This window comes from Phyllobates terribilis, unplaced genomic scaffold (assembly GCF_046119375.1).
Source record: "Phyllobates terribilis strain yellow unplaced genomic scaffold, ASM4611937v1 Scaffold_292__1_contigs__length_2399606, whole genome shotgun sequence".
Lineage (NCBI taxonomy): Eukaryota > Metazoa > Chordata > Amphibia > Anura > Dendrobatidae > Phyllobates > Phyllobates terribilis.
The window spans coordinates 827,344-850,737 of record NW_027363052.1 but is presented as its reverse complement, the minus strand read 5'-3'; positions in this window follow the sequence as shown (position 1 = coordinate 850,737).

The following is a 23,394-nucleotide window of genomic DNA, read 5'->3' as shown; positions in this document are numbered from 1 at the left end:
CCTGCTGGCTTTTGCTTTTTGTGTATGGAAGCCTTAGGCTGTGTTCACACATTTTGTGTTTTGCTGCGTATTTTGCAGCAGATTTTTATGCAAATTTTCAGCTGCGTCTTGCAGTACCAGCAAAGTCTATGAGAAACCAAATTCTCTTTTCATATATGTTGCTTTTTGTTTGCTGTGTATTTTCTGCCTTGCTTGCGTATTTGGAAAATAGAGCGTGTCACTTCTTTCAGTGTTTCTGCAGCAGAAAACGCACTTGCTTTTTTGCTGCGTATTTTCACCAATAGGAAGTAATGGGTGGTCAAAAATATGCAGCAAATAAATAGCAAAAAAACGTAACAAATACGCAGCAAATATGGGCGTTTTTTACGCAGCTGTTTTCCTGCCAGAGAAAAGGTAGCAGCAGATTTGCAGCAGAAAAAAACACGTGTGTGAACATAGCCTTAATCTGTGTAAGAGCTCATTCAGACGTCCATGCACCTCGGTCTGATCTCAGAACGCAATGCATGGACTTGTCGAGGCTCTGCCAACCAGAGCATGACAGCCTCATAGAAATCTATGAAGGCTCATGCTTGGGTCGGGAGACCCGCAGCCAGTACGTGCATTTCATTCCGAGACGTGTATGGATATCTGAATGAGCAATGATAGACAGTACTGACGGTGCAGAAATCATGAACCTCCGTGCAGTAACTCCAATCTAGTCATCTCTGTACTGATACAGCTAGAATGGAGTTGCTGTATGGAGGACGTCCGTATTTTGTGTGCCCAGAAATCTTGAACCTAAATACAGTAACTCCAATCTAGTTATCCCTGCAGTGAGACAAACCTCAAGAAAAGAAACAAGTTGAGCCTATACCAGGCCCAGACTGATAATCGGCCTTATCTGGTAGATGCCCGGTGTGGGCTGGTCTGGTAGGTCATAAAATGGGCGGCCTGACTTCTGTTGTCGGTGTACCATTGTGTAGCAGTGAGTCCTGCATTCTGTGGAGTCTGAGGTCATCCACTGATCTACATGGTAGATAAATAAACAAAATGACTGGACAACTCAGTGTTCTAAGAGTTTAGGAAGGTCACTCCACAAAGCACCTGGACACAGATTTGACAAGCAGGTCTCCTATATGGTGCACTAATTAGTAGCTTCTAAATCTTCCTGGTTGCAGAGTTTGCCCTGAAGTTCATCATTGTCAGAACAGACATTCACACAGGTATATAAGTGCCAGCCTCCTGGAGTATTTACTGGAAAAATACTAATGTGGTCACAAAATGACAGTGTCCATGAAGCAGAGGTGAACTATGTTCAGTTGGCAGGGGTACCAGAAGTGACAAGGTGACGGGCTGAGACGCTCCTATTGATAATTGCTCATGGCAGCTGCAATTTGAGATGGCCTTTTAATTTTGTGGATGATGGGCTCAGAAATTAGGTGATGTTCACATCAAGCTAGTGGTCTTCACTTAGCTTGTATGCCAAAAAAACTCCTTATCAACCACACTAAATATATCCATAGGGCCAGTGATATAAATTGAAGTTCAGGGGCCCCAATGCAAAATCTCCAACAGGGCCCCTAGCAATCATGGGTCTGTAATAGTATTGGTCTTCTCATATGGGCTTAAAGGACCGTTTGGGCCTGTTAGACTCCATGGCCTGCGTGAGACTGCAACCCCTGAACCAACTGGAGTTACGCCCCTGCCTAGGGCTCCACTCAACAAGCAGAGACAAAAAGGACGTACTTTTGTCCTGATTTTTCTGATTTACTGTATATTAATTATTTTTTTGTGTTTTGTAATAGCTTAGTATAGTACTCCATTTCATATAAAGGCCCCAATTCATTAAGACTGGTGTTTTGTATGCCAGCCTTAATGAGGGGAGTGAAGGAATAAGATGCGCCGAATTCCTTAAGAGGCACAAACCACTTATTGAATTTGCCACATTTACTGAGGCACCGCTGTTCAACTTGCCAGAAACATTTTTGGTGTAAGAAACGCTGCCAGTTTACATGAATTTTTTTAATGTGTTTTCTACAATCATCTTTAAAAAACAAACATACCTGGTTTCACGTATTTACCGCGACAGAGAGGAGCCAGAAGATCGCAGCATCTGCGTTCACGTACTCTTGGATTGAATAGAAGCACTTCTCCATCTTACTAAATGGTCCTGGCTTCTTTCAGCAGTGCAGGAGTTAAACTGCTCAACCTTGAGTCTCTGTAGCTTCTTTCTTGTAAGTTCTCAGCTGTGCAGTATCAGCCACTTCCCTCTCCTATATAGTCTCAGCTATGGCAATCTGGATTGCCGGTGTTACGTCTTGTACTGCCTGGTGAGGAGTGGAGGATTTGTTGTTCTGTAGAGGCGTATAAGGAGAGTTGTACTGTGACTGTTTCTTGGTATTTTGGCTGTATGCATAGTCCCTTTGTCTTCTATTTTTGTTTTCCCTTAATCCCTTCAGTGTTTCCCTCTGTTGTCTGTGAGTGCATATTTTGCATGTTTGGTATTTTCCTTGTTTATCTGGTTTGCGTATTTACATACACTATTCCTCCCCACTTCCCTGGGTGGGGACAGATAAGGGTTGATTCAGGGTACAGAAAGGTACGTGGCCCCAGCATTTTCACCGTCAGAAGTAACCTCGGGAGCAGGGATAGCTAGGGCGCCCCTAACGTTAGGGGCAGGGTAGGAGACCCTGTTCCCGAGTTATCAGGCAACAGTATTGTGACACCTGGAATCCTAATTAGAGCTTGTTCACACTGCATTTCTGCTGCTTTTTCCATGCTTTTTATGCGTTTGAAAAAAAAAATGCAGCATTTAGAATAATAGCAAAATAAATATGATTTCTAAAATTTAATTTGCAGTTTTTTCTTCTTTGCGTTTTGAGCTACTATGCGTTCATCTTACAACTGCAGTGTTTAAATTCTTGCAGCGTTTTTGCTGGATTTTTTTATCTATTCAAATGAATGCATCAAAAAAAGCACATAATGTATGCAGCGTTTTTCCTGCCAACATTGTTTTTTGTGCAGGAAACAAAGCTGCAAAAAAGCACTGTGTAAACATCGCCTAAAGGCACATACATGATTGATTAGCTCTGCATTCACATTTATTCAGTATTTGGTCAGTATATTACATCAGTAGTCGTAAGCCGAAATCTGGTTTTGGTTTACAAATACTGATGTAAAATACTGACCAAAAAAAATCATACTAGCACAATTGTGGTATAGTTAATGAGAAACTAACTTACTTCAAATGCAAATGAGGGGATTTTGGTGCACCCTTGGTGTCGCCAAGTGCTCAGTGCACAATTACTCCAACACCAGAGAGGAGGAGAGGGCAGAGAAGAAATTTTACATGTGCGGCTCCAGACTTCATTTAATCACTCTCTCTCTCCTCGCCTTCGGACAAATCAGTAATCCTGAGGAAGTAAGAAGCCAGCTGCAGTTCTGACTTCTTCTTGATTATGGATTCGTTGAAAGGAGGGAAGAGAGAAGCCAGCGGGCTCGTGTGACATAGTGTCATATGGGCCCCGGGAGAGTGAGTGGTAACATTGCTGGAATGGCGCCGGACGTGAGTATAAGGGCTCATACTAATATGCGAGAAAAACGGACAACTGCAATCCGATAAAAAATCTGATTGCACTCTGACCAATGTTATTCTGTGAGGCACATCTCATCTGCAATTTTTTTCTCAGTTGAAATTGGACTGAGAAAAAAATCATGCTGCGTATTGCCACGTATCTTGGATGAGACTTGCCAATGCAAGTCAATGGGTGCGAGTAAAAAATTACCATTCTGAAGCAAGAACACTGTAAATGGTCCTGTAAATGATTGCAGAATAATAGTTGCAGAGAAAAAAAAATGTATTGCATATGGATGCTAGGTGTGAAAAATCCCATTGTCCTCTCATGAAAATCGCATGACACTTGTATGGCACTCGTCCGATTTTTCGGTCCAGATATCGGAACTTTTTTTTCCACACATATGGGTATGAGCCCCAAGTGTTGTTATTTTAACGGGGGAAAACATGCTGATTGAGAAAGGGTGGTCAGAGTTGTGGACAACCCCTTTGAAAGAAGTGGTGCTGACGTTTTTTGTGATGTAGGAGTGGGGGGGACTACAATATGGCATGTGGGGTCTGTGTGCCGGGGCTGAATTTTAGCCCCAGTCCAGCCCTGGCCTATACCCTATAGTAAGTAAATAAATAATTAGTAATAGCACACTATTTATTTACATAGGAAGAAAAAAGACCTAGGTCTATCAAGTCCAACCTTTCTCCACCAAATATACATTTTTGTCACAAAATAGGGTATATGCTCAAATTTTTTTCTCTTGTGTTTTCTCTCTGAAATGGCCATGGTGTGAACGTGTTCTTACCCTTTCCACATACAGTACAGACCAAAAGTTTGGACACACCTTCTCATTTAAAGATTTTTCTGTATTTTCATGACTATGAAAATCGTACATTCACACTGAAGGCATCAAAACTATGAATTAACACATGTGGAATTATATACTTAACAAAAAAGTGTGAAACAACTGAAAATATGTCTTATATTGTAGGTTCTTCAAAGTAGCCACCTTTTGCTTTGATGACTGCTTTGCACACTCTAGGCATTCGTCTTTGTGCGACGCAGAAAAGGTGAATGGATGGACTCTACATGCCTTGTTCCCACCGTGAAGCATGGAGGAGGAGGTGTGATGGTGTGAGGATGCTTTGCTGGTGACACTGTTGGGGATTTATTCAAAATTGAAGGCATACTGAACCAGCATGGCTACCACAGCATCTTGCAGCGGCATGCTATTCCATCCGGTTTGCATTTAGTTGGACCATCATTTATTTTTCAACAGGACAATGATCCCAAACACACCTCCAGGCTGTGTAAGGGCTATTTGACCAAGAAGGAGAGTGATGGAGTGCTACGCCCGATGACCTGGCCTCTACAGTCACCAGACCTGAACCCAATCAAGATGGTTTGGGGTGAGCTGGACCGCAGAGTGAAGGCAAAAGGGCCAACAAGTGCTAAGCATCTCTGGGAACTCCTTCAAGATTGTTGGAAGACCATTTCCGGTGACTACCTCTTGAAGCTTATCAAGAGAATGCCAAGAGTGTGGAAAGCAGTCATCAAAGCAAAAGGTGGTTACTTTGAAGAACCTACAATATAAGACATATTTTCAGTTGTTTCACACTTTTTTGTTAAGTATATAATTCCACATGTGTTAATTCATAGTTTTGATGCCTTCAGTGTGAATGTACAATTTTCATAGTCATGAAGATACAGAAAAATCTTTAAATGAGAAGGTGTGTCCAAACTTTTGGTCTGTACTGTATATCAAGTTTATACTTCGGCTCATTTAGGTTAAGTGCGCACAGTGCGTTTTTGGTGCGTTTTTTTTTCAATGTGGAAATGGGCCAAAAACGCATTGCATACCTTTATCCCATGACTTCCTATGACATTTTGCAAGTTCTGAGCACATGATCAGGAATTTTCCTGACCGGATTTCATATGCGGAAAAAAACGCTTGGAAAATCCGCAGGCAAAAACGCTTGTAAACGCTGCGGATTTTCTGCAGCATTTTTGTTGCCAAGAGGTGCAGAAACGCTTCAGAAATTTCTGCAAGCAATTCCTGAACGTGCGCACACAGCCTTACTTGGTTTTCTGTAGTGAGTCAGCTAGAATAGAGTTGTTGGGCGAAGGATGTCCTTATACTCCAGGAACCCTGTACTTTTCTGAAGTAATTTACATTGTTTTTCTGTTGTAAATTCTGATGACTGTTGGCTGCGCTCCTATACGCTTTTCCCCGTAAAGCTCCGCCCACTGTTAAAAACGGTGGTGCGCCTGGCCAATATTCAAAAAGGGGACAAAAACCGAACTTGGAAATTATAGGCCGGTAAGCTTAACCTCTACTGTGGGTAAAATCCTGGAGGGTTTCCTAAGAGATGCTATAATAGAGTATCTGAAGAAGAATAACCTCATGACCCAATATCAACATGGGTTTACGAGGGACCGTTTCTGTCAAACTAATCTGATCAGCTTTTATGAGGAGGCAAGTTCTGGACTGGACCAAGGAAATGCAGTGGATGTTGTGTATATGGACTTTTCAAAAGCTTTTGATACGGTTCCACACAAAAGGTTGATACATAAAACGAGAACAATGGGGATAGGGTAAAATATATGTATGTGGGCTAAGAACTGGCTCAGTGATAGGAAACAAAGGGTGGTTATTAATGGAAAACACTCAGACTGGGTCTCAGTTAACAGTGGGTACCACAGGGGTCAGTATTGGGCCCGCTTCTTTTTAACATATTTATTAATGACCTTGTAGGGGGCATACAGAGTAATATTTCAATATTTGCAGATGACACTAAACTCTGCAGGGTAATCAATACAGAGGAGGACAATTTTATATTACAGGAGGATCTATGTAAACTAGAAGCTTGGGCTGATAAATGGCAAATGAACTTTAATGGGGATAAATGTAAGGTAATGCACTTGGGCAGAGGAAATAAAATGTATAATTATATGCTTAATTGTAAAACACTGGGCAAAACTGTAACTGAAAAAGACCTGGGTGTATTGGTGGACGACAAGCTCACGTTTAGTGGCCAGTGTCAGGCAGCTGCTGCAAAGGCAAATAAAATAATGGGATGCATTAAAAGAAGCATAGATGCTCATGAGGAGAAGATAATTTTACCTCTATACAAGTCATTAGTGCGGCCACACTTAGAATACTGTGTTCAATTCTGGTCTCCGGCGTATAAGAAAGACATAGCTGAACTAGAGCGGGTGCAGAGAAGAGCGACAAAGCTTATTAGAGGACTAGGGGGTCTGCAATACCAAGACAGGTTATTACACTTGGGGTTATTTACTGTGGAAAAGCGAAGGCTTAGGGGTGATCTTATTACTATGCACAAGTATATGAGGGGACAGTACAAAGACCTTTCTACTGATCTTTTTACTCTGAGGCCAGAGACGGGGACAAGGGGGCATCTTCTACGTCTGGAGGAAAGAAGGTTTAATCATAATCACAGACGGGGATTCTTTACTGTAAGAGCAGTGAGACTATGGAGCTCTCTGCCGCATGATGTTGTAATGAGTGATTCACTACTAACATTTAAGAAGGGCATGGATGCCTTTCTTGAAAAGTATAATATTGCAGGTTATAAATACTAGATTCCTTGATAGGGCGTTGATCCAGGGAACTAGTCTGATTGTCGTATGGAGTCGGGAAGGAATTTTTTTCCCCAATGTGGAGCTTAGTGTTTGCCACATGTTTTTTTTTGCCTTCCTCTGGATCAACATGTTAGGCTATGGGTTGAACTAGATGGACTTAGTCTTCCTTCAACCTTAAAAACTATGTTACTATGTTACATTCCTCAAAAGTTGAATTTGGGACAAACTGAACAATCAGCACTGAGTGTAATTATTTGTATAATAAAATTGCTAGTTTTATTCATCACAAAAAACTAAATTTTGCAGATTTTTTTGGCTGCATCGAAATACATAAAAAATATAAAACGGTATTAAAAATGAATGTACAACTTTGGATGTTTACTCACTTAAAGGGAATCTGTCACCCCCTGGGATCTATCAGACCTCTAATATGGCCATACATAATATGGGTGTATGAAATGTAAATCTATACATACCTGTATGGCCCATATTAGAGGTCTGCTTGCTTTGAAATATCTTTTTATAAAAGCCATTCTGCTAAGCTTGGCGTCCAGGGGACGCCAAGAAATGCCCGTCTACCTACTTAATTTAAATATTCCCCCCCTCACCATCACAGTCTAGGTCTGCACATCCCGCACATGCGCAATGCAAGGCGCGTTCTTTTTTCTCCCTTCCCTATTTTACACTGCTGGGCTCTAGTGCGCAGGTGCTGGGGAGTCACTGTGACTTCCGCTCCAGTGACCTCCGGTGTGCACAACAATAAGGTTTGGTCTCCACTTCCTCCCGGCATCCTGATTTTATAAAAAGATATTTCAAAGCAAGCAGACCTCTAATATGGGCCATACAGGTATGTATAGATTTACATTTCTATCACCTGTATGCCCATATTAGAGGTCTGATAACTCCCAGGGGGTGACAGATTCCCTTTAAAAAATCAATTTACTTCAAATAAAAACACCATGAAATCATCCACTGGGATTTAGCTTTCTTATATAAAGCAGGCAAAATCCTAGAGGGGGGAAGGAACTGGTGCATTGGGCCAGTAGTTATAGTATTAACCCCTTATATAAAATAAATTAATCTGATCACTAAACGGCATAATGAGAAAAAAATTGAAAGGCCAGAATTACGTGTTTTTGGCCACCACAACATTGCAATAAAATGCAATAAGAGGCAATCAAAACATGGTATCCACGCCAAAATGGTATCAATAAAAACGTCCCGCCAAAAAAGAAAAAAAAAAAAGCCCCCAAAGACTATGTGGACAGAAAAATAAAAAAGGAAAAAAATGATAAAACTGAAAATGGCCCGAGGGTTAAAACACCCCTAGGTGCAAGCTTGGAAGAAATCTGTGGTCCTGTGATCAACAAAAATGATCACCAGTAAATGAAATGGACGTGGATGTGATCAGAGCAGGATATTGTACAGACCGAAATCAGGGGGGAAATTCCTGCGTATAAACGCACCATAAAAATAGATATGAGCCATATCTAGTCCACGGCTCAATATTACTGCGAAAAATACCATTCCAGGATTCCTATAGATCCAGGGGCGGACACAGAATGTAGTGGGCCCCTGTGGAAGAATTTTTTTGGGGCCCCACCCCCCCACCCTTCATAGGGGGCATGAAGGGCCTTATAACGCTCCATACAGGATACTGGTCCCCATATAACGCTCCATACAGAATACTGGTCCCCATATAACGCTTCATACAGGAGACTGGTCCCCATATAACGCTCCCTACAGGATACTGGTCCCCATATAACGCTCCCTACAGGATACTGGTCCCCATAAAATGCTCCATACAGAATACTGGCTCCCATAAAATGCTCCATACAGAATACTGGCTCCCATAAAATGCTCCATACAGAATACTGGCTCCCATAAAATGCTCCATACAGAATACTGGCCCCCATATAACGCTCCATACAGAATACTGGCTCCCATATAACGCTCCATACAGAATACTGGCCCCCATAAAAAACTCCATACAGAATACTGGCCCCCATAAAAAACTCCATACAGAATACTGGCCCCCATATAAAACTCCATACAGAATACTGGCCCCCATATAAAGCTCCATACAGAATACTGGCCCCCATATAACGCTCCATACAGAATACTGGCCCCCATATAACGCTCCATACAGAATACTGACCCCATATAATGCTCCATAGAGAATACTGTCCCCCATATAACGCTCCATACAGAATATTGGCCCCCATATAACGCTCCATGCAGGCTGTTCCCCCCCTTATAATGCCCCATGCAGGATGACACCCCCCTTTTAATGCCCTATGCAGGATGTCACCTCTACCCCCCATAAATGTCCCATGCAGGATGTCACCTCTCACCCCATATAATGCCCCTTGAAGGATGTCACTTTCCCCCTTTTCAATGCCCCATGCAGTATGTCAGACCACCCCCTCCCTTATAATGCCCCATGCAGGAGGCCACACACACCCCCTCCTTATAATGCCCCATGCAGGATGTCAATTCCCCCCTCCCCCTCTTATAATGCCCCATGCAGGATGTCACTTCCCCCCTTCCCCTCTTATAATGCCCCATGCAGGATGTCAATTCCCCCCTCCCCATCTTATAATGCCCCATACAGGATGTCACTTCCCCCCCTTCCCCTCTTATAATGCCCCATGCAGGATGTCAATTCCCCCCTCCCCCTCTTATAATGCCCCATGCAGGATGTCACTTCCCCCTTCCCCTCTTATAATGCCCCATGCAGGATGTCACCCCCCCATATAATGCCCCATGCAGGATGTCACCCCCCCATATAATGCCCCATGCAGGATGTCACCTCTCCCCCCCATATAATGCCCCATGCAGGATGTCACCTCTCCCCCCCCATATAATGCCCCATGCAGGATGTCACCTCTCCCCCCCATATAATGCCCCATGCAGGATGTCACCTCTCCCCCCCATATAATGCCCCATGCAGGATGTCATACCCACTCTCCCCCCACCATATAATGCCTCATGCCCCCATACATAAAAAAAAATCAAATACTCACCTCCCTTCTTACCTGCTGCTGATCCGGACTCCAGCGTTGCGTCGTGCCCTGATGGCGGCCCTGCTGGAGGCTGGAGGGGCCCCCGTTCAATGAACCGTCTGCACGGGCGGTAGGTCCGCCCCTGTATAGATCTACATCCAATAAGTGTCCTGCAGCCCAGTGGGGTTCAGCATTGTCATATAGGGCAGGATAAAGCCCAGTGGCCAGAAGGGCCTGGTCCCTCCGCCCAGCAGGGAATAGCCGGCTCTGGGTGACAGCACAATGCCAGTGGCCAGAAGGGCCTGGTCCCTCTGCCCAGCAGGGAATAGCCGGCTCTGGGTGACAGCACAATGCCAGTGGCCAGAAGGGCCTGGTCCCTCTGCCCAGCAGGGAATAGCCGGCTCTGGGTGACAGCACAATGCCAGTGGCCAGAAGGGCCTGGTCCCTCTGCCCAGCAGGGAATAGCCGGCTCTGGGTGACAGCACAATGCCAGTGGCCAGAAGGGCCTGGTCCCTTTGCCCAGCAGGGAATAGCCGGCTCTGGGTGACAGCACAATGCCAGTGGCCAGAAGGGCCTGGTCCCTCTGTCCAGCAAGGAATAGCCGGCTCTGTGTGACAGCACAATGCCAGTGGCCAGAAGGGCCTGGTCCCTCTGTCCAGCAAGGAATAGCCGGCTCTGGGTGACAGCACAATGCCAGTGGCCAGAAGGGCCTGGTCCCTCTGCCCAGCAGGGAATAGCCGGCTCTGGGTGACCGCACAATGCCAGTGGCCAGAAGGGCCTGGTCCCTCTGCCCAGCAGGGAATAGCCGGCTCTGGGTGACAGCACAATGCCAGTGGCCAGAAGGGCCTGGTCCCTCTGCCCAGCAGGGAATAGCCGGCTCTGGGTGACAGCACAATGCCAGTGGCCAGAAGGGCCTGGTCCCTCTGCCCAGCAGGGAATAGCCGGCTCTGTGTGACAGCACAATGACAGTGGCCAGAAGGGCCTGGTCCCTCTGCCCAGCAGGGAATAGCCGGCTCTGGGTGACAGCACAATGCCAGTGGCCAGAAGGGCCTGGTCCCTCTGCCCAGCAGGGAATAGCCGGCTCTGGGTGACAGCACAATGCCAGTGGCCAGAAGGGCCTGGTCCCTCTGCCCAGCAGGGAATAGCCGACTCTGGGTGACAGCACAATGCCAGTGGCCAGAAGGGCCTGGTCCCTCTGCCCAGCAGGGAATAGCCAGCTCTGGGTGACAGCACAATGACAGTGGCCAGAAGGGCCTGGTCCCTTTGCCCAGCAGGGAATAGCCGGCTCTGGGTGACAGCACAATGCCAGTGGCCAGAAGGGCCTGGTCCCTCTGCCCAGCAGGGAATAGCCGGCTCTGGGTGACAGCACAATGCCAGTGGCCAGAAGGGCCTGGTCCCTCTGTCCAGCAAGGAATAGCCGGCTCTGGGTGACAGCACAATGCCAGTGGCCAGAAGGGCCTGGTCCCTCTGCCCAGCAGGGAATAGCCGGCTCTGTGTGACAGCACAATGCCAGTGGCCAGAAGGGCCTGGTCCCTCTGCCCAGCAGGGAATAGCCGGCTCTGGGTGACAGCACAATGCCAGTGGCCAGAAGGGCCTGGTCCCTCTGCCCAGCAGGGAATAGCCGGCTCTGGGTGACAGCACAATGCCAGTGGCCAGAAGGGCCTGGTCCCTCTGCCCAGCAGGGAATAGCCGGCTCTGGGTGACAGCACAATGCCAGTGGCCAGAAGGGCCTGGTCCCTCTGCCCAGCAGGGAATAGCCGGCTCTGGGTGACAGCACAATGCCAGTGGCCAGAAGGGCCTGGTCCCTCTGCCCAGCAGGGAATAGCCGGCTCTGGGTGACAGCACAATGCCAGTGGCCAGAAGGGCCTGGTCCCTCTGCCCAGCAGGGAATAGCCGACTCTGGGTGACAGCACAATGCCAGTGGCCAGAAGGGCCTGGTCCCTCTGCCCAGCAGGGAATAGCCAGCTCTGGGTGACAGCACAATGACAGTGGCCAGAAGGGCCTGGTCCCTTTGCCCAGCAGGGAATAGCCGGCTCTGGGTGACAGCACAATGCCAGTGGCCAGAAGGGCCTGGTCCCTCTGCCCAGCAGGGAATAGCCGGCTCTGGGTGACAGCACAATGCCAGTGGCCAGAAGGGCCTGGTCCCTCTGCCCAGCAGGGAATAGCCGACTCTGGGTGACAGCACAATGCCAGTGGCCAGAAGGGCCTGGTCCCTTTGCCCAGCAGGGAATAGCCAGCTCTGGGTGACAGCACAATGACAGTGGCCAGAAGGGCCTGGTCCCTCTGCCCAGCAGGGAATAGCCGGCTCTGGGTGACAGCACAATGACAGTGGCCAGAAGGGCCTGGTCCCTCTGCCCAGCAGGGAATAGCCGACTCTGGGTGACAGCACAATGCCAGTGGCCAGAAGGGCCTGGTCCCTCTGCCCAGCAGGGAATAGCCAGCTCTGGGTGACAGCACAATGACAGTGGCCAGAAGGGCCTGGTCCCTCTGCCCAGCAGGGAATAGCCGGCTCTGGGTGACAGCACAATGCCAGTGGCCAGAAGGGCCTGGTCCCTCTGCCCAGCAGGGAATAGCCGGCTCTGGGTGACAGCACAATGCCAGTGGCCAGAAGGGCCTGGTCCCTCCGCCCAGCAGGGAATAGCCGGCTCTGGGTGACAGCACAATGCCAGTGGCCAGAAGGGCCTGGTCCCTCTGCCCAGCAGGGAATAGCCGGCTCTGGGTGACAGCACAATGCCAGTGGCCAGAAGGGCCTGGTCCCTCTGCCCAGCAGGGAATAGCCGGCTCTGGGTGACAGCACAATGCCAGTGGCCAGAAGGGCCTGGTCCCTCTGCCCAGCAGGGAATAGCCGACTCTGGGTGACAGCACAATGCCAGTGGCCAGAAGGGCCTGGTCCCTCTGCCCAGCAGGGAATAGCCAGCTCTGGGTGACAGCACAATGACAGTGGCCAGAAGGGCCTGGTCCCTTTGCCCAGCAGGGAATAGCCGGCTCTGGGTGACAGCACAATGCCAGTGGCCAGAAGGGCCTGGTCCCTCTGCCCAGCAGGGAATAGCCGGCTCTGGGTGACAGCACAATGCCAGTGGCCAGAAGGGCCTGGTCCCTCTGCCCAGCAGGGAATAGCCGACTCTGGGTGACAGCACAATGCCAGTGGCCAGAAGGGCCTGGTCCCTTTGCCCAGCAGGGAATAGCCAGCTCTGGGTGACAGCACAATGACAGTGGCCAGAAGGGCCTGGTCCCTCTGCCCAGCAGGGAATAGCCGGCTCTGGGTGACAGCACAATGCCAGTGGCCAGAAGGGCCTGGTCCCTCTGCCCAGCAGGGAATAGCCGACTCTGGGTGACAGCACAATGCCAGTGGCCAGAAGGGCCTGGTCCCTCTGCCCAGCAGGGAATAGCCAGCTTTGGGTGACAGCACAATGACAGTGGCCAGAAGGGCCTGGTCCCTCTGCCCAGCAGGGAATAGCCGGCTCTGGGTGACAGCACAATGCCAGTGGCCAGAAGGGCCTGGTCCCTCTGCCCAGCAGGGAATAGCCGGCTCTGGGTGACAGCACAATGCCAGTGGCCAGAAGGGCCTGGTCCCTCTGCCCAGCAGGGAATAGCCGGCTCCAGGTGACAGCACAATGACAGTGGCCAGAATGACCAGGCCACAACCCTGCTCCAGCCCCAGGGTGCACCGCAGCCTCCGGCTCCTCTGCTATCACGTGTCTCTGCGCGCCATGCAGTGACGTCACCGCGCTGCCCGACGTCCCCTGCGTGACACCGGATTCCCTGCGTCCTGCTGAAGTGACAGACGAGGCCCTCGGCTTCTGTCCCGGAAGACGCTGACACCCCAGGGAGGTACCGCCGGCGGGGGGCGGGCAGAGAGCGGTGTTAGGGGCCGCCTGCCCCCCCGGCCGTCACTGTGCTGGAGCCGGAGGAAGGAGCCTGGCGGCCAGCGCTGGCTGCGACAGTTGGTGATTTTGTTTAAAACTGCGCCATCTACCGCCCGGTAAATGTATTGACACGACATGTAATGTGCGGCTTCATGCAGCTCGCTCCTGCGCTCCCTCTACTGGTGGCTGCAGGTAGTGCTCTTGTCACCATTTGTACCATGAAGTATATAGATTTGGATTATATCATGTGCACTATAGTAGAGACTCCGGGGCACATCCTGTGCTGGGTTTATTGGGGGTGGTTGTTCTATCATAGAGAAGTTTCTAAATAAATGTTTATTCCAGATTACAAAGAAAATGAAGAAAGCAGTGACAATAATGAATTGCTGTGCTGGTCCTGGGCTTCTCTCTTCTCTTTTGACCTCATCGCCTTCTGCCTTATGACATCGCTCGATCCGCCACTCGCACCAGCTGCAGCCGATCACTTGAGCAGAGCAGTCGTCTCACCGGCAGATGTGTCCTCCCCTTAGACCCCAAACATGAGCAGCATTTTCTCCAGGCCGCAGATGGAAGATTGTGATTTACTGATCTCAGGCTCCGCACAAAGTGACAGATAAGTATTAATGATCCGTGTCCGTATTCCTCCCTCCACTGTCTTCCCTGCGGTAGAACTTTCTAGGACCCCGGTACAATGGCCGCAGTACTGCAGGATACAAGGATTGCAGCAGGTGTCTCCCCTCACCCCTGGTATCACATCTGTTACTGTGCGGCTGAACCTGCTGCAGGGACTGTGGGAGAAATCATAAAGACACTGTCCCATATTACTGCCGCCATCCTGGGGACACATTCACAGACAGATTTTGGCCTGGATTTGGGTCAAGAATTTGTAAGCGAAAATCAGGAGTCGGTGCAAAAGAGGTGCAGGTCTCTCCAAGATAGATTTTATCTGTTTGTTTCACTCCTGGTTTTCTCTTAAAAAATGCTGATTTAATCCATAGTGTATATATGTGGTGGTTGCATATCTGTAGTATAGATGTGCTGTCTATTTACACACAGTATGTGAAGTGTATGTGTTAGGCTACCTTCACACATCCACTTTTTAAAGGGAATCTGTCACCACTTTGGAGCTATGGGCATACAGGGTATAGAAAAGTAAATCTATACATACCTGTATGGCCCATGGTAGAGGTCTGAGTGCAGAGAAATGTAGTTTTATCTCCTTGGTTTTTCACAAGATACCAAGCTGTCCCCACCAATCTGCTTATTATTCCACCAATTCCCGCCTATGTCCACGTTTACCATATTTCTCCCCCTCCCCGCACTTGACAGGTCCCTGTGATGTGCGCTTTCTTCCCTCACCTCCCGGCACAAGCGCAAAGCGCGGCATACCGGGAGCGCACTTTGTTTCCTCCTGGGCCCATTTGGCTGAGCACAGTGCCACAGTGACTCCCCGGCGCCTGCGCAATAGAGCACTGTGGTACTGTACTCAGACAAACGGGCCCGGGAGGAAACAAAGGGCCCTCCCTGTGGGGGGACGCCAAGCCTGTGAAAAACCAAGGAGATAATACTACGTTTCTCTGCATTCAGATCTCTACCATGGCCATACAGGTATGTATAGATTTACTTTTCTGTACCCTGTGTGCCCATAGTAGAGGTCTGATAACTCCAAAGTGGTGACAGATTCCCTTTAAGGGCTGCAAAAACGGACACACGCACACCCATTGTATTCAGTGGTGGTGCACGAATGTCGTTTTTTTCACATGGACGATGTGTCCGTGTGAAAAACTTGCAGACATGTAATTTTTTCTAGCAGCACCAAGGAAATGCGTGCGTGCCGCACACATGCACACTGATGACACACGGTTGACATGTACCAGAATGAGAAGCTCCAGCGCCTGGAAAAGCAGTACAGTTAGCGCCAGGACTGTGGAGTCGGTAAGCCAAACCTCCGACTCCTCAATTTCCATGACACAGACTCCACGACTCCGACTCCCTCATACACGGCTCATGTTTAAGTGATAAATTTACTGTAGCACAGATTCATCTCAGCTAAAAGTCTAGACCCTTAGATCAGGAATAGGACAGACATTTATAGGACATTTCATAACTTTCCAAAATTCTTATGAAAAAATATTCCCCACAAACTGCATTGAACTACTGTACCCAATTTATTATATATTTTAGGAGTCAGTCAGTCCATTTGATACTGACTCTGACTCCACAGCCCTGGTTAGCGCTGATACCGGGTGCTGACAACTGTCATCATCCTCTCCTGGTCTTCCTGTGACTAGCAAGACCAGGCAACACTGATGACAGTGTAAATGAAAAAAAAAAACGCCGTGGCCTCCCCCCATATATTTTATCCCCTAGTGACCAAGCCAATTTTGACCTTAAATGGAATCTTTCACCCCCTGGGACTTATCTGACCTACCAATATGGGCATACAGGTGATAGAAATGTAAATCTATTCATACCTGTATGCCTCACATTAGAGGTCTTGTTGCTGTGAAATTTCTTTTTATTCATTCTGATTTCTGATGGCTTGCGGGCCCTGGGCCTGGAATAAATCCCTGCCTCCTATATTACTTATAATGTTTCCCCCCTCCCCTGCACGTCACAGTGCCCTGTGACGTGCATTTGCGGCGACCAAATCCCGCGCCTGCGCACTTCACATTTTGCAGAAGGCGCACTCCCGTGTTTGGTCATAGTACTGCAGGGATCTTGTATTTAAGCACCTACAAGTCTCTATGACTTCCCGGTCCGGGATTTGGCCGCCGCAACTGCACGTCACAGGGCACCGTGACGTGCAGTGGAGTGGGGAAACATTATAAATCACACAGGAGGTGGGGATTTCTTCCGGGCCCAGGGACTGGAACGCATCAGAAACCAGAATGAATAAGAAGACATTTCACAGCAATAAGACCTCTAATATGAGGAATACAGGTATACATAGATTTACATTTCTGTCACCTGTATGCCCATCTTAGTAGGTCAGATAAGTCCCAAGGGGTAACAGATTCCCCTTAATGACCAAACCAATTTTTACAATTCTGACCAGGGTAAGTTTATGAGGTACTAACCCCGGAACGCTTCAACAGAGCTCACTGATTCTGAGACTGTTTTTTCGTGACATATTGTCCTTCATGGTAGTGGTAAAATTTGTTCAATATGACTTGCGTTTATTGGCAAAAATGTTGAAAATGTTGCAAAGTTTCAAATTTTAATTTTTATGCCCTTAAATCAGAGATATGTCACACAATATAGTTAATAAATAACATTTCTCACATGTCTACTTTACATCAGCACAATTTTTGAAACCATTTTTTTTTCTTGTTAGGAAGTTATAATGGTTAAACGTTGACCTGCGATTTCTCATTTTGGCAACAAAATTTACAAAACCGTTTTTTTTTTTTTAGGGACCACATCACATTTGAAGTGATTTTTAGGGGTCTATATGACAGAAAATACCCATAAGTGACACAATTCTAAAAACTGCATCCCTCAAGGTGCTAAAAAACACATTAATATTATTATTATTATTATAGTGCCATTTATTCCATGGCGCTTTACATGTGAAAAAAGGGGTATACCTACAAAAACAATTACAATGATCTTTAACAAAGTGTGACGGCGACTGGTACAGGAGGAGCGAGGACCCTGTCCGTGAGGACTCACAGTCTACAAGGGATGGGTGAGGATACAGTAGGTGAGGGTAGAGCTAGTCATGCAGCGGTATGGTGGAGCAATGGTTACTGGCTGGAGCAAAGGTTGTAGGCTTGTTGGAAGAGGTGAGTGAGTCTTCAGGTTCCTTTTGACGGTTTTCACGGTTGATGAGAGTCTGATGTGTTGGGGTAGAGAGTTCCAGAGTAGTGTGGACGCACGGCAGAAATTTTGTATGCGATTGTGGGAAGAGGAGATAAGAGGGGAGTAGAGCAGGAGATCTTGTGAGGATCGGAGGTTACGTGCAGGTATGTCCCGGGAGACTAGGTCACAGATATATGGAGGAGACAGGTTGTGGATGGCTTTGGGCTTTGTATGCCGTGGTTAGGGTTTTGAACTGGAGTCTGGGTAATGCGGAGCCAGTAAAGGGATTGACAGAGAGGTGAGTCTGGGGAATAGCGTAGGGACAGGTGGATTAGTCGGGCAGCAGAATTTAGGATAGATTGGAGGGGTGCAAGAGTGTTAGAGGGGAGGCCACAGAGAAGGAGGTTGCAGTAGTCGAGCGGGAGATGATGAGGGTGTGCACTAGTGTTTTTGCAAATTCATGGTTGAGGAATGTGCGGAATCGGGAGATATTTTTGAGTTGGAGTCGGCAGGAAGTGGAAAGGGTTTGGATATGTGGTTTGAAGAAGAGATCAGAGTCCAGGGTTACCCCAAGGCAGCGAGCTTGCGGGACTTGGGAGAGTGAGCAGCCATTGACGTTTATAGATAGGTTAGATGGGGGGGGGATGAATTCTGTTTTATCCTTGTTAAGTTTTAGAAATCTAGCAGAGAAGAAGGATGCAATAGCGGACAGACATTATGGGATTTTGGTTAGTAGGGAGGAGATATCAAGTCCAGAGAGGTAGTGTCATTAGCATAAATGACACACAGATCAAGATGTTTATTAATCCTTAAGGTGCCTCATTTTTTCCTTCCACATTGCTTTAGTTCATGTGAACATTTAACTTTTTTCACAAATTTTTTTTACTACAGACCTTACATTTTTTTATTTTCACAAGGGTAACAAGAGAAAATGGACCACAAAATTTGTAGTGCAATTTCTCCTGAGCACGCCAATACTCCATATGTAGGGGGAAAACTACTGTTTGGGTGCACGGCAGAGTTCGGAAGGGAAGGAGCACTGTTTGACTTTTAGAATGCAAAAAAGGCTCGAATTGAGAAAAGACGCCATGTCGCTTTTGGAGAGCCCCTGATGTGCCTAAACAATGGAAACCCCCCACAACTGACCCCATTTTGAAAACTAGACCCCTCAAGATTTTATCCAGGGGCACACAGCAGGGGTTGGATTGGAAAGAGCGCTACTTTACTTTTAGAATGCAGATTTTTTTGAATAGATTGTGGGCTCCATTAGCTGAGCCCTTGAGGTGCAGGAACAGCAGAATTCACCAAGAGTGACCCCATATTAGAAACTTTACTGCCTAAGAAACAACAGATTTTGCTAGAATAGTTTGCGTGCAACATTTGCGGAGCCCCGAAGTTGCCAGAACAGCAGGAAAAAAAACAAAAGTGACCCCATTGTAGAAATTGCACCTCTCAATGAATTCATCTATGGCTGCAGTTACTATTCTGTGACATCCACGCCAGGCTTTTTTTTCTGGAGAATTGCAAATATGCCAGTTTAGTGCCCATACATTGTGCCCCCATATATTTTAGCGCCCCCATACATTGTGACCAGCTTGTGATTCAGGAGACACGCACCCCGTAAATTGTTAAGTGCTCTCTCCACACTACAATAAAAACATGTGGCCGCTTACTGTGATTTAGGCACAGTGGGACTTAAAAGGAGTGGGGCATTTGGATTTGGGAGCGCAGAATTCACTGGATTTTATTTACGGAAGCCATGTTGCTTTTCCTGAGTATTTCTATAGTTCCAGAGACAGATGACGGACCTGAGTGGGGGCTGTTTTTTTGCGGGATAAATTGTTTTTTTTTTTTTATTGGTAACATTTTGGGGTACATAATATTTTTATTATAGAATATTTTATTCTGGCATTTGGCAAATATTAAAATTTATGGTAATCCTAATTGACCTAAAACAGGAAAGGTTTATTCTGACTTCATGTCAGATATTGAGAAAAACATGCATATGTGTCTTTTTATATAGTGTATGTAAACTTCTTGTTTCAACTGTAGATAAGTTCCTTTAGGGGTCTGGTTTCCAAAATGCTGTCACTTGTGGGGGGTTTCTACTGTTTAGGCACATCAGGGGCTCCCCAAACGTGACATAGCTTCCGCTAATTATTCAAGCAAATTTTACATTCGTAAAGTCAAATGGCGCTCCTTCCCTTCCGTGCCCTGCCGTGTGCCCAAACACTGGTCCCCCCCCACATATCGGGTATCGGCATACTCAGGAAAAACGGAACAACAAATTGCATGGTGCAATTTCTCCTGTTACCCTTATGAAAATGCAAAATTGGGGGCTGAAAATTTTTTTGTGGAAAAAATGTGAAAATTTTATTTTTACGGCTCAATGTTATAAACTTCTGTAAAGCACCTGGTGGTTCAAGGTGTTCACAACACATCTAGATAAATTCCCCGAGGGGTCTAGTTTCCAAAATGGTGTCACTTGTGGGGAGTTTACACTGTTTAGGCACATCAGGGGCTCCCCAAACGCTACCTGGCATCCACTAATTATTCAAGCAAATTTTGCATTCAAAAAAGTCAAATGGCACTCCTTCCCTTCCGAGCCTTGCAGTGTGCCCAAATGCTGGTTTTCCCCCATATATGGGGTATCGGCTTACTCAGGAGAAACTGAACAAATTGCATGTTGCATCCCTTATGAAAATGCAAAATTGAGGGATGAAAAAATTTGTGGAAAAAATGTGAAAATTTTATTTTTACGGCTCAATGTTATAAACTTCTGTGGGTTCAAGGTGTTCACCACACATCTAGATAAGTTCCCTGAGTGGTTTACTTTCCAAAATGGTGTCACTTGTAGGAGGTTTCCACTGTTTAGGCACATCAGGGGCTCCCCAAACGCGACATGGTGTCCGCTAATTATTCCAACAAATTTTACATTTAAAAAGTCAAATGGCGCTCCTTCCCTTCTGAGCCCTGTCGTGTGCCCAAACAGTGTTTTTTCCCCACATATGGGGTATCTGCTTACTCAGGAGAAATTGCACTACAAATGGTATTGGGCAATTTCTCCTATTACTCTTATGAAAATGCAAAATTGGGGGCTAAAAAACATTTTTATGTGAAAATTTTATTTTTACAGCTCAATGTTATAAACTTCTGTGAAGCACCTTGGGGTTTAAAGTGCTCACCACACATCTAGATAAGATCCCTGAGGGGTCTAGTTTCCAAAATGGTGTCATTTGTGGGGGGGTTTCCACTGTTTACCTCTTTGTCAAATGGCCAGCTGTGAACTGCGTTAACTTTAGGGAGTTCACAGCAGAGTTTCTGTAAATTTGTCTTCAAATATGTATATGTACGTATTGTTATGATCTGCTACAAGAGCTAAGGAAAGATAGGAAATCTGTCCCTACAATAGGACTAAGCTGATTCCCTACGATGCAGCGAGCAACCTGTTCCTTGTGAACAGACCCGCCTTCGTCCTCGGCTAGTCTGAACGCAGACCTATAGATATAAGGAAGGAGTCCCTACAAGAACTAAGGACTGGGATAAAGTTGGACACCTCCTAGCAGAAGTTGGAGCGGAGCAAAGACAAACAGACAAATAGTACTTAGAGGTCCAAGGGCCCAGCAAACTATAGAGATGGGTACAAAGCACCTGGCTAGCTTAAGAGTAATAGTAACACTGAAGTCCAGCAAAGCCAGAAGGGCGGAGCTGGAATAAATAGGCAGAAAGTCATGTGACCACAAAATAGAAAAAAACTAACAGAAGGGTTCTAACACATATCCTGTATGTGTACTTATCTGTGTATATTTTTGTATATGTGCGTGTCTCCGTGTCCATGTCTGCGTATTGTATGTGTGCTTGTCTGTGTATGAGTGCATGTCTACGTACCGTGTGTGTTCATGTCTGCCTTCTGTATGCGTGCATGTTTGCGTACCGTACGTCACGTCTGCGTCCTTTGTGTGTACGCATAACTCACTCACTGACACACACATGCACACACTCCCCTCCGCACACTGTCCGACTCTCTTTTTCTCTTTCTTGCATTCACAAACATACTTTCACACTCTCCTACACACACACTCACTATCATGTGCTTACACTCACACAACCTTTCTCTCACTCTCCTACACACACTCTCAGACACACTCTCACACAAACTCACTATCACATGCGCACACTCACTCACTGTAAAACACATACATACACACTCTCCTACACATTATAATTCACACTGTCTCTCAGACAAAAGTTTGGATTCTAATTTAAATTTTTCCAAAAATCCCTTATCAATCACATTGAGTGTAGAACCACAATCCACAAATACCCGAAATTCAATCAACTCCTCCTGGAATGAGGTGCTCCCAGAAAGAAATACTCCCTTTGAGTTTAAACAAGCTATACGGGCGTAACTGACCTTTTTTTTTTTTTCTTTGTTCAAACGAAGCACACAGTTCTTAATAAAATGGTCAGATTTACCACAGTAAAAACACAATCCCTTAGCAAACCTGCGGTCTTTTTCCTGAGAGTGGGGTGACATCGCCCCAATCTCCATCGGTTCTCCACCTTCCGAGCAGACCCTCTGAAAACTAGGAGCTGCCATTGCAGTAGATTTCTCTTCGTTAACCCTAGCATGCAGTCTCCTGTCCACACGTATAGCTAATTGCATTGCCTCCTGCAAGGTTCCAGGTGTTGGGAAGGCAATCAGCAGATCCTTAACCCTTTCACCTAGACCAGCAAGAAACAGACATTTTAATGCCGAGTCATTCCATTCTACCTCAGCAGACCACCTGCTGAAGTATGTACATAATTTTCCACATCACCTGATCCCTGCTTCAAACGTCTTAATTCAGTTTCAGCAGATGAGACTCGATCAGGATCGTCATACAACAACCCCATAGCAGAAAAAAAATCTTCCACTGATCTAAAACACGGATCATTAGGTTGGAGAGAAAAGGCCCATCCCTGTGGTTCTAAGTGGCATTATAAACCCAATGCGCTGTGATTCATTCCCAGAGGACCTGGGTCTTAAACGAAAATATAATAAACAAGCTTTTTTAATGGAAAAAAAATCTTGCTGTTTACCATAAAAAAAAATCTGGCAGTCCTACCTTCGGTTCCACAAAATGCGCTCCAGGACAGCTACTCACGTGTTGCTGGAGCTCGGCTCACCTCCAGAGACAGTCCCTGCAGGCGTTGAGCCAACTCCTGAACTGACACCATGCTGATATCTGTATTTCTTTCCATAGAGTGTTTTATTTTTGTATTGGGCTGGACTTACTGTTATGAACTGCTACAAGCACTAAGGAAAGATAGGAAGACTGTCCTTACAATAGGACTAAGCTGATTCCCTATGATGCAGCGGGGGACCTGTTCCTTGTGAACAGACCCGCCTAAGTCCTCGGCTAGTCTGAACGCAGACCTATAGATATAAGGAAGGAGTCCCTACAAGAACTAAGGACTGGGATAAAGTTGGACACCTCCTAGCAGAAATTGTAGCAGAGCAAAGACAAACAAACAAAAAGTACTAGTGGTCCAAAGACCAAGCAAACTACAGAGTTAGGTACAAGGCAC